Here is a 12,717-nt window from a genome sequence, read left to right as displayed (position 1 = left end):
GTCATGGTGGGTAGGTGTGCGGGGGTGACTCCGTTTTTTTTGCTGGCCAGCAGCTCTTAGTGCAATGCTTACATTGGGTACCAAATGTGAAATGTTATCAGGAAATAATCTGTCTTTATTGCTGTACTGAATGAGATTAACCTCATGATTAATGTCTGAAATGGTTACCAGGAATGTGGTTAAGGCCAAGGTACTGGAATCATTAATAAATAGTTCAACAGGATCTGTAAACCAATGGGAAATAGAGTTAAGTACAGTTGTCAAGTAGTCACCAATGGGAGTCGTATGAAACTCAGAGTTTTTAATTCTCAAGAGGTCTATATAATAACAATAATAATAATAATTACCTTGGAGTAGAAGGAGGATTTGGCGCAGGTAAGAGTGCAGCAGTAGGTTTTGGTGTGGTGAAGCCAAATCTGCCGGTGGACCTTTAGTCTGGATTATTCATGAAAAGAGTTTCTTCTGGTGTGTTGGGTGGTTGTGGGACACTGTTGTTCATAAAATGACAATCTTGTTGGTTTACAAAAGCAGATGATTACTGTAAGGTGCTTTGAGACATTTTGACATGAATAGGCTCTACACCTTGCTTTGTGAATGAACTCCAATGTTGTAAAAACATAGAGGTGTGCAAGACCAGAGAAGACCATTTAAGATCTGTCTGACTGGACCCAGTTTCAAAACACTATTGCTTCTCCTTGAATACTTCTTGAAACTGCCTCTCTACCTCTTGGAGCCTGGACTGAATCAACTTCAGTTCTTTGCTCTGTGGAAATTGATGAAATTTAATCAAACTAGTCACCTTCACTCTTGAGACCATAACTAATTTTTCAGAACAGTCTGACCATATTGAACATGTCATTCCAAGTCTAGTTTAGCTGTACAATTTAGATCTGGCAGAGTTAACTTAAATTACTATTCTCCCATCTCCACCATGTACTAGGGCAGTCCTGTTGGTGTATTGAGTAGAGCTGATGTTTAGGAACCAGGAGCTCACTGATTCAAATACTATACTGTGTTTACTGGTCTCAACTGGAGTTATATGTGGAGATTACATTTTCCCCAACCTTCCCAAAGTTAGGGAGTTCCTAACCAGCTGGAGTTCTTGCTCTTGGTCCCTTCCTATCATCCTCTGCTGGTTGTGTATGTGGAATGAAGCAATCCAATCTACTAGTGACTTTCTGCAATATCTAATTGTAATATCAACCATATATTGGCTACTGAAGTCCAAAGTCTACATTTAATATGCATATTATTATAGTCATCTCTTAAGGCTTTAAGGTTATGAACTCGCAGCAAACGGCTTCTCTTCCAGCCCCCGCACCGTATCGTACGATGTTCCTCAGGGCTCTGTCCTCTTCACCCTCTACATGCTCCCCCTTGGTGACATCATCCACAGACATGGCGTAAATTTCTACATGTATGCGCAATGCACCCAACTCTACCTCTCTGCCTCTACCCTGAACTCCAGGACTACTGGAGTCCCGACTGACTGCCTGTCTGATATCAATCCTGGACTAGGGACGGGTTTCTCCAACTCAATGTCAGCAAGACTGAGGCCCTCCTGATTGGCTCGCGCCAGCACCTCCGCACCTCAGGCAGCATCAGCCTCCACGGCTGCACACTCAACCTCACTGAGCGAGTCAGGAACTTGGGTGTCTTGTTTGACCCTGAACTGTCCTTTCTCCCCCACATCGGCACCATGACCGGCACTGCCTACCACCACCTCTGCAACATTGCCAGACTCCGCCACTGCCTCACCCCTCAGGCTGCCCAAACCCTCACCCACACATTCGTCACCTCAAAGCTTGATTACGGGAACTCCCTCCTCATCGGCCTTCCCAACTCTTCCCTTCACAAACTGCAGGTCATCCAAAACTCTGCAGCTTGTGTACTCTCACGCACCAGGCTGCGTGACTCCCATCACTCCCACCCTCGCCCGACTCCACTGGCTCCCCATCCCCCGAGGATCAAGTTCAAAATCCTCGTCCTCACTTTTAAGGCCATCCATGGCCTTGCCCCCTCCGAGTGAGTCGGGTGGGAGACATGGAGCAGACCAGAGCCCGCTGAACGGAAGGAGTGGGCAGGTTGGTAGGGAGTCCCTACCAACCTGCCCACTCCTTCCATTCAGCGGGCTCTGGTCTGCTCCATGTCTCCCGCCCGACCCACTCTACCATCGGTGGCCGGGCTTTCAGCCTCTCTGCCCCCACACTCTGGAACTCCATCCCATGGTCCTGTAGCTCAGTGGTTGAGCACTCGCTTTGCAAGCTAGAGACCTGAGTTCAATTCCAGACAGGGCGAAACCTTGGGCAAGTTTCCTTACTCCACACGCCTAATAATAATCCCTCCAAAACCAAAAACAATAATAAATTGGTCATTTTCAATCCATGACTGTTTGTGGGACATTGCTGTGCGCAATTGGCTGCCGCGTTCGCCCACAAATATACAGTCAATTCACTTTACAGTGTATTCTGTGAAGCGCTTTGGGACGTCCTCCCGACGTGAAAAGCACTATATCAAATGCAAGGATTATTATTATTATTATTATTATTATGGTCCCTTCGCTTCCTCCCTTGCCTCCTTCAAGGCCGGTCTCAACACCCTTCTCTTCGACCGTGCCATTTGTCTCCCTCCCACCTCTCTGTCTTCCCTCACCCCTAAGCCACCCCTCCCCATTCTCGGGCCCAGATATCTGACTGTTCAGCGCTTTGGGACTTCCTCCAATGTGAAAGGCGCTCTACAAATGTAATTTTGTTGTTGTTGTTGTTCATATCTTTGAGGCACTGCTATGCACAAATTTGATGCCAAGTATGCTTACAAATACAGTCATTACACTTTACAGTAAATTTTATGATTCTTGCATGCGATACAGCACCTATAATGTCAAGACATCTCAAAGCTTTTTACACTAATTGCTGTTAAGTGTAGTGACTGCATCTGTTGGTGAACATGACAGCCAATTTGCAGACTCCAATTTCCCACAAACAGCCAGAAGGATTGTCAGCCAGGACACAAGGAGAAACTCCTTTTTTCAAGGGGTCATGTCAAGGGATCTTTAACATCCATTTAAATGGACAGATGGATGGGAGGGAGCCAAGCTGACACAATATGATAAGCAAGTCTTCTCTGATCATGCCTGGCAGTCTGATCAGCAGAAGAGCGGGTGCTCAGGGTTATAATAATCCTTGTATTTGCATTATTACAGACAGGCACTTGTCTCATAGAAGATTCATGTGCATTGAGTGCATGGATAGATGTGACACTGGTGCATAGAACATCTGCCATATCTGAATTTCTACCTCTGACCTGCCCCTTATTTTGTATTCTTCACAAAAGGAACTTTGTCTCCTCATTTCCATCCTATAAACTTCATATAAGATTGTTGGTAATCTATTTAATGGATAATTGCGTACCTACTACTGTGTTGAGTCCTGGAAGCAAATCCGCTTGGTATACTTATAAGGATTTATATTTAAAACTGACAGTTTTATAGATATGAATGGTAACGGTAATAAAGCACTCTCAGTGATTTTCTCCTGAATTTCTCCCCATTAAATTTCCTACCAAATGGTTGGTGTCATGAGCTGTTCAGTAGCTGATTCATAATGAAGTAGCCGATATGTTGTCATAGGGTCACTGTTTTATACGGGAATAACAAAGGTCATTTTTTGCTGCGATCATCATAAACAGTCTTCTTCTGTAAAAGTTACACTGTTTTCTTTATTAGGTTTATCCTAACTAGGATGCAAAATGTGCTGTTCTTTGATATACTGCATTACATAAAGTATTTTTGTTTTTAGTTGTTATCTGGTACAACTGCTGTTATTAAAATGTCATGGTCAAGTCTTTCAGTAATTTTATTTAGATTGATATATTGTACACCATATGGACTAGACCTGCATTGAGAACAATAGAACCTTAGAAATTTACAGAACAGAAGAAGGCCATTTGGCTCATCACACCTGTGTCAGTTCTCTTAAGAACAAGCCTTTCAGTTTAATTTCTCTGCCCTTTCCCCAGTAACTGACTCCTTTTAAGGTACTTATACAGTTCCCTTTTCAAAGCCAATGTGGTTTCTGCCTCAACTATCGCTCCCAGCAGGCCATATCCTGGGTCAATAGAAAAGTGCGGCCGCAATTTTTCTGCGGAATCTCCTATAAACAGCGCCATCCGCTATAAACCTGCTATGAAACAACCTCACGCGCTGTTTATGTGACACAAATGTGGGCAGGGCAGTTCCAGACACATATGCGCAGTGTGGCATGAGTGGGAAATGACCTTCACTCCATTCAGAGGCTCCGCTGTTGAGATTCTCTGTGTGTCTCTCTCTCCTCTGTGTTTGTGAGTGTCTATGTGAGTGTGTCTCTCTCTATGTGTGTGCGTACCTCTCTATGTGTGTGAGTGTCTGTGTGTCTCTCTCTTTCTATGTGTTTGTGAGTGTCTGTGTGAGTGTGTCTGTGTGTCTCTTTCTCCTCTGTATGTATATGTACGTTTGTGAGTGCATATATCTCTTCCATGTGTATGCTGTGCGCAAAATTAGGACCGCATTCGCCCACATAATACAGTCGCCCCATCTTATAGTATATCCTCTGAAGCATTTTGAGATTTCCTCCTTATATGAAACCCGCTATACCAAATGTAGGGATTATTATTCCTATCAGAGCATCAAGCTGTGAGTGGGTGGGGAGTGAGGGCCAGGAGAACCTCTAGAAGATCCTCAGCCACTCTGATTCTGACTCACAGTGCCAATAGGGATTGTCACTATATAAAGTGCTATATAAATGCAGGTTGTTGTTGGTGGTGACGGTGATGTGTGGACAGCAACCCAGCTCGTATAGAGGTTCCTCCTCTACCGGGCTGAGCCCAGATGCTGTATGGCACTGGGAGAATGGGGAGAAAGTAGATAGATTTTTTTTTACCCTTACAAGAAAAGGGAAACAACTTCACAAAGGGTGAGCATCTCAGAGCACTACATAGTGGTGGGGGGTTGATGCTGAGCAAGGGAGAAGGGGGAAAGGGAGTTGAATATAGCCGTGGTCGAAGAGTTAGGTTTTAAGGTGGTATAGAGGAGACGAAGCAGAGGGATAGAGGCAGGAAATTCCAAAGATCAGGGGCATAGTGACAAAAGGCATGGTCACTGATGGTGCACGGAGGAGTCATGAGGCATGCAACAAACTTGTGTCAGCCAAGCAAATGGAGTGAGCAGAGGGGTATGACACTAACAGATCAAAATCAATCTGAAACAAAGTCTGAAACAAAATCTGAAACAAAATCCGCAGATTAATACCTCAGATTTTTATTTTGGTGTTATAATCTGTGTTCAGTGTGTATATATCTACCACGAGTATAGATTGCACAGTCCGTCTCTACAAACATAATAGAAGTAAAGTCATGTTTATTTCAGTTCTAGGTTCACATGAAGTGTGTAATGTGAGGCTGGAAATAAGTCATTTTGTCAGCAACAACAACAATATGCATTTATTTAGCGTAGTTCACAGAAGGCCGCTTCCCGAAGTGCTTTGTCTAATGAAAAGGCAGTCAAAATCAACAACAGATGGAATGGGGGTATGTATTGGGGGGTGGGGAATGGGGAGGACAGGGCTTGTCCTGCATCTTGGGATGTCCTCCCGGTGTGAAAGGCATTATACACTATACAATTGTATGCACTATACAGATGTAATTTGTTGTGGTTATTGTGTTTGTGAGTCAGCTTCCAGTTTATGCAGGGATGATCAAACATTGAGGAGTGTCTGGTACAATACATATTCAGCAGCATTACTGGTGTGAGTTTGGTTGCCAAACTGTATCTAGACTGGCAATTTCAGGTCTGATGCTTCTTGTGGATGTGTTATTGATAGACTCTTTTATTGCAGCATTCACAACCAGGAAATAAATATAAATAAACTGGATTATAGCTGTTCCTCTCCGTACAGGTAATAATAATAATAATAATCTTTGCATTTGATATAGCGCTTTTCACGTCAGGAGGACGTCCCAAAGCGCTTCACAGAACACACTGTAAAGTGAATTGACTGTATATTTGTGGGCGAACGCGGCAGCCAATTGCGCACAGCAATGTCCCACAAACAGTCGTAGATTGAAAATGACCAATTTAATTATTGTTTTTGGTTTTGGAGGGATTATTATTACCTTTATTCTGTGGTTAAAATGATGGGGTGACTTACAGAAGGATTAAACCTGGCCTAATACTCTTTGGAATTAGGTAAGCAGGGTGCATCCCTCCAGGGAGGAAAGTGCGCATTAACTTCCAGACACGGAAATTTCCATGAGTAGTTGTTAGACATACGTAGACACAATGTAGAACTGGTTTAGAATCTCTTGTTTGAAAAAACATGGACATTGAAAGTATCTGCATGTGTCACATATCTGTCTGACCATCAAAAGAAAGGATTAAGTAGGGCTGCAGATGGGTATTACATGAAGGTTGTTTGTTTGATAACAGGATTTACACAACATTAACTTATTGAAATTTATATCCTTTAGAGTGGCATTGCAAGGCCAGATAGGCTGATGTTCCACAAATTTGTGGAGTTAAGTCTAATAAAAAGTAGTGACTTCTGCAGGCTTTGGGTAGCCTCATACTTTGCATTGTCAAATTAAATGTATAGTCCCAACTGATGCGACTTATGTATAGTTTACTATATCATAAAATCTCAGATTGGGGCTCAGTCACATTGTTGAGGTACTGTAATAACAAATAAATCCTTGCATTTTATTCAATGCCTTTCTTGTTGGGAAGATTTCTCGAAGCGCTTCACAGGATATACTGTAACATTTAGTGACTGTGTTTTTTGTTGGAAAATGCATACAAAAGTTGGAATACAGAAAGCTTTATTTTGCATTTTGCCCGTACTATGCCAGAGCAGAGCTAGATAGTGTGCTTGATAGTGTTCTCAACATGAGAGAAACTTTTCATTTTTCCAGTACTTAATATTCTTCTTCACCTTGAGGATATTAAGTTGTGAAGGAAAGAATCCCAGCATGTGATTTGCACAGGATGTTGCGATGAAAAAAACTAAAGATCTTTGGCTCTTCTCCCTTCTCTAAGCAACGTGTTTGGCAATCAGACTTATCATGAAGGACATTGCCTGTGGTGGTCACACACGATTTGGGACATTTCAAGTTTGATGACAGCGTGAATGATCAAGACAGATGGAGGCTCTGCTGCTGGCTGCCTATAATCATTCCCCACTGCTCACCTCAGTTGTCTGTTTCTCCAGCACTTCTCATCTGTCCTGGCATATTCCATCTCGCTGTGCTCACCTTTTTGATACACGCTGCTATCAGCACTGTTCAGACAGACTTTGATATTGGTTCACATGCTTTGTGGAGACAAAGTAATAACCCCTCCAGGAATCCTTTGAAATTAAATCTTCCACCCTGAATTGTTTCTGTGCTTTTAAATGGGCCGTTCTCCTGCGGAATAATCTAAGTATTTTTTTAAAAAGAAAATAAACAAATTGTTCTATATTTATGCCCTCACAACATACAATGAGAAAAGGCCATTTGTCTCATAGACTCACTCTGGGCAGCCCTGCTGGTCCTGTGGACAGAGCTGCAGTTTACACACTGGAAGCTCACTGGTTTACAGAGATTTATATAGATTTACACAAACTGTACAACATGGAAACAGGACATTCAGCCCAACCAGTCCGTGCAGGTGTTTATACTCTGCATGAGTCTCTACCCACTCCTTACTCCCTCTCATCCTAATAATCATATTCTTTGGTATTTATGTAGCTCCTTGAAACTCACAGAACCCCTATGTGAGTCAAGAATACACTCCATAATATTTTATATTACCATATATTTACTATTCTAACCTGGCCTGCTCCCCCCACGCTGTGTCCTGTAAACTCATAGCACTCTGCACCTATACCTATTTACTGTTTCCAAACACATAAATTATTGAAGAAGTAAATCAAAACAGCATTAAGTCCATTTTGCTGAAACTCTGTTCCACATAACCACCAGTACTCTATAGAAACAAAATTATGTTTGAATCTCTAATACAGTTTCAGCCTGCTTAACTTCAAACCTAAGTCCTTTAGATATATCCTCATGCTGTAAGTGAATAATGCTTTCATCTAATTTATCTATGTTACAAAATACACTGTCAATACACTTTACAGTGAGTTCTGCAAAGCACTTTGAGTCACGCTCCCAGCCTCAAATAAGCTATATTGAATGCAAGGATTATTATAAAAAATTGGCAAATTCCTGAACCAGTCTGAATTTAGAAACAGGTTCTCCGTAAGATCTTTTCAGACCTGAAGAAAACTTGCTTCAAAGTTGAGATTAAATTCAATAATTTACTAAATTCTGGATTCTCTGAAATGCTATGACAGTAGAGCAAATAGATGTAGTACAGGTGTGATTTCTACTTCAATCCAGTGAGTTATTACGACAGTGGTATTTATCTGTTTGAGTGTACTTTCTCTGAATGAGAGTGTAACTTCTTTAACTGGTTTCTACAAAGCTGAATCAGCACTTCCATGGGGGAGATCTGGACTTGTTTCTAATTTTAGAAATCCAGTTAATTGCCCTTACCAATTAGATATCAGCTCAATCAGCGTCTCCCTACAACTCTTACCAGTAGTATGACCTTGTCTTGTTCTTGGCAGCACTCACCTTCCAGGTCTCTGTAATTCTACCATATCTTTTCAATTTGAAATAAATTATCAATTATGCAATGTTGTGTAAATATAGGCATATAAATACTGTTTGCTTCATTATGTCAAATGATTGTCAGCAGTTCATTAATAATGTCAGCATTTCATTAATAAAAGCAAGTTAGTCCATTCTATTGACTAACTAATTATACAGTAAATTTTCACCATACATTTGGAACTTTGAAGGAAGAAGAGAGTAAAGTTCATAGATGCCATGACCATAATAATATTGCCAACATAAAGACAAGAAAAGTTAGAATCATAGAAATGTATAGCACATTCAGTCTATTGTGTCTGTGCTGGCTCTTTTAAAAGCAATCCTTCTAGTCTCAGTTAGATCAGAGATAGAGAGAAAGATGTTTCAATTTCAGAGGTGAGAAAAGGATTGCTTATAAATAAGCCATTTCGAGCATCATTTAAGAATGTAAGATGCTCGTAGAGACTATCCACATATAGAAACAATACTCAAGTTGTGACTTAGGCTTTATACACAGGTAATGCTGTAGCTGTTGAGAAGAAAAGAATGGAGACATGTAATATGTAACGGAGCTTCAAATGGAGACAAGTTTACCAATGGAGATGATTGAGATCAGAGGACATGGAGAGGTCAAGAATGTTTGTCATTAAAAAAGAACTAAACATAAAGATATTAAACATAGCATATGGTAGCTGTTTGTTGGACATGTCAGATGGCACAATCTTTTCCCACTTGTTTCTGGAGAATAAATGTGGGCAGGAAAGATAGATGGTAAAATCAATTCTGTATCACAGGTGAAGAGGGAGTGCAAAAAGCATCACGATAAGGAGGGTTTCTGTAAGGCTGAGCTAGCTCCAAGTTGACATACTTGGCAAAAGATTGATGGAATCAAGTCAATCTCATGTGGTGGTCTCAGTAGTCCGTTTCCTGAACCAGATGGAGCTTTAGAGCTCCAAGACAAGTGTGCATAAACAGACCACCTAGCCTTGCTTGTAGGCAGGACGGAGGGACAGAACAGTCATTAGGGGCAGAGATTCTTCCCACTCAGCTCCTGTTAACCTCCTACAAGCTAAAGCTCTAATGTTTCAGGTAGTGGTAGCAGATCAAGCAGCACAAAGGTTGCCAGACAATATTCTCAATGACAAGCTATCCAGATTTAGCTAGTTAAACTCCAACAGTACCCCAATGTACAGTCTAGAATTCCTTTGAAATCTTGTCCTTACTAATCTCCAGACTTCAGTAAGTGGGGTGCGTCCCTCCAGGGAGAGAGTGCATGTTCCATTCCAGGTGTAGGGAGATTTCCAGGAGGGTGTCATACATATGTGAAACTCTAGTTTGGATACTCAAGCAAAATGATGGATTTCCATATGTGTCACACACCTGGCTGACCAAAAAAGAAAAGTATTTTAGCAAGATCTGCAGATAGACAGATTAAGGAGAAATCAACATTTCAGATAGGAAATTCCTTGAACCTCAAACTGAGTGATCTAACTGGAGGTGAATGAAGCCAGTCACTGACCATTAAGTTCAGTGAAAGAATAAGAGGCAACATTCTTCATCTGAATAAGCAGGAATAATATTGAGAAATAATGAAATACCAGTAATTTAGGTTCCAACTTTCATTGATAGTAACGTCAATGTAAATTTCTATAGCTCTATAGGAATATAACTACTTGCTTAAGCAATGCATTTGTTTTCTAAGTGGAGTATCATATTCTTATTGGAACTATTACAGATTTTTAGTCTACAACAATAACATTTCAGACAACCAGTACTGTTCTGATAAAGCAGAGGATCCAACATCATCCATAATTTGTGATCATGACACAGAAATTAAAGCATAACTGACCTGGCCTTTGTGTTCAAGAGTTTTTTTATTAAACTTTATTCTGATGTTCGAGTGTGCCTCCTTGTGTGAGACATTTGCTAATACTGTATCCTGTATTCTCCAATAAGACGAGGTAACTCTTCATAAAAGTTTTCATCCAATTCCTAGATCAGAGAGCATCGATATATGGTCACTAGCAAATGAGTAAATGGGGTGGTTAGGAGATTTTTTTCATGCACAGAGTGGTAAGGGTATGGCTGGGATCAGTAGTTGAGGCAGAATCCATATTACCTTTCAGAAGGAAACTAGATGGGTACAACAATAACAAATTGCATTTATGTAACACCTTTCATAGTGGAATGACGTCCCAAGTTGCTGGATAACAAAAATTGAGTAAACTACACAGATATGGGGAAAGGGTAGGTAAATGGGACTGAAAGGAATGTTCTTTAGGAGAAACAACAGACACGTTGAGCGATATGGGCTTCTTCTGTGCTGTAACTTTCTGTGGAGTCCTGTAGCTCAGTGGTTAGAGCACTCGCTTTGCAAGTGAGAGACCTGAGTTCAATTCCAGGCAGTGCGAAACCTTGGGCAAGTTTCCTTACTCCACACGCCTAATAATAATTCCTCCAAAAACCAAAAACAATAATAAATTGGTCATTTTCAATCTACGACTGTTTGTGGGACATTGCTGTGCGCAATTGGCTGCCGCGTTCGCCCACAAATATACAGTCAATTCACTTTACAGTGTGTTCTGTGAAGCGCTTTGGGACGTCCTCCTGACGTGAAAAGCGCTATATCAAATGCAAGGATTATTATTATTATTATTATTATGGTTCCTCAGCAAGGAAGTTTTGCATGACTTAGCAGAAAATGTGTTTTTCTTTTTAAAAACATTTACAAACAAAAATTCAAATTGTATTTCAGAATTACAAAATTGCAGAATTGCACCTTATTAAAGTGGTTCTGCATATAAATGCAATATAAATTCTTGATATCTTCTCCTTTTTGGTACATATATCAAAGATAAAAGAGCCCACACAGCCTTAAAGATTTCCACTAGAATCAATACCTGTCTCCATTCTTTGCCCTTTCAATGGGAATTATTTATGATCCTATATAACTATGCCTACCCTCAACTCTTGGAACTGATCAGAGAGAAAACAACACATTGTGCCTTCTGTAAGCTTTTTTAGTGTCTGTCTCCACTAAATGAGATGCTTACAGTTTCAAAACAATACCATCTCATCTTTTAATGTGAGTAAGAATCTTACAATGACCAGCGGCATTATTAACACTTAACAACCATCTATTGTGGAAAAAAAAGTTCTACTTCCTACTAATGAATGTCAAGGAGACTCGTCTTTTACAGTCTAAGATATAAAAATGATCCAGTCATTCCCCTCATTCTATTTCAATTTTTCACCTACCTATATCTGGCAGTGTTCAAGCATTATCAGGCCACGCCTGCACTTTCATCTCATTAAAGATAAAAGTTACTCTGTGCTCCTTTTAAGTTATTCTGCTCAAAATATGTACAGTATACCCTTCTTCATGATTAATTTAACAATGATAATAATAACCCTTATAATTGAGGTAGTGTGTTTTATGTTGGAAGGATATCTCAAAGCACTTCAGAGTATATACTGTAAAGTGCAACAAATTTGTAGGCAATTTTGCAATATCTTGTCATTTTCTTTCTTCCAGTCCTGAAGGTGTAGACATAGGATAAAGATCTATGTGCACCAATTGTGCTCCAATACTTTTCCCAATTAAAAATAACAATAGAAGGGAAGGGAGTTTCTCCGGTGTACAGGCCAACAATCCCCAAAAAACATTCACTTCCACAGAGGTGAATTCTGTGGAATTTGCCCAAACAATCGCACCACTTTACAGAATATCTTTTGAAGTGCTTTGAGATGTCTCCATGACTTGATATCAAATGCAAGGGTTAACAATGAGTCAAACAGCCTTTGATTCTTGGGGTAAATTGGGATTAAGAGGGGAATATAAACCAGGCTAACTGGGAGGAAATCTCCATGTTTCTTTGAAATTCCAATGGAGGGCAATTCCTTCACGTTCACCTGTGAATCTTAAGGTAGAAAAAAAAATTAATAATCTAATCCAAAAAAATGTTGCCAATCTCTGAATAAACTATGAATAAATATATAAAACAGTAGGTTGCTATCTTGGCAAAAAGAATAGCTGAACTCTGCGCTGGC

The 12,717-nt window shown here is 40.5% G+C and overlaps 1 protein-coding gene across 1 annotated transcript in view; it reads left to right on the top strand.

The window, feature by feature from the left end:
• Nucleotides 1–12,717, top strand: part of chrna8 (cholinergic receptor, nicotinic, alpha 8) — a 118,860-nt gene that overhangs the window by 64,600 nt on the left and 41,543 nt on the right. The gene's annotated exons all lie outside the window — the stretch shown is intronic.

This window comes from Callorhinchus milii, unplaced genomic scaffold (genome assembly GCF_018977255.1).
Source record: "Callorhinchus milii isolate IMCB2004 unplaced genomic scaffold, IMCB_Cmil_1.0 Scaffold1, whole genome shotgun sequence".
NCBI classification, from domain to species: domain Eukaryota; kingdom Metazoa; phylum Chordata; class Chondrichthyes; order Chimaeriformes; family Callorhinchidae; genus Callorhinchus; species Callorhinchus milii.
The sequence above is the reverse complement of the archived record's forward strand: the minus strand, read 5'-3'. Positions and strand labels throughout refer to the sequence as shown.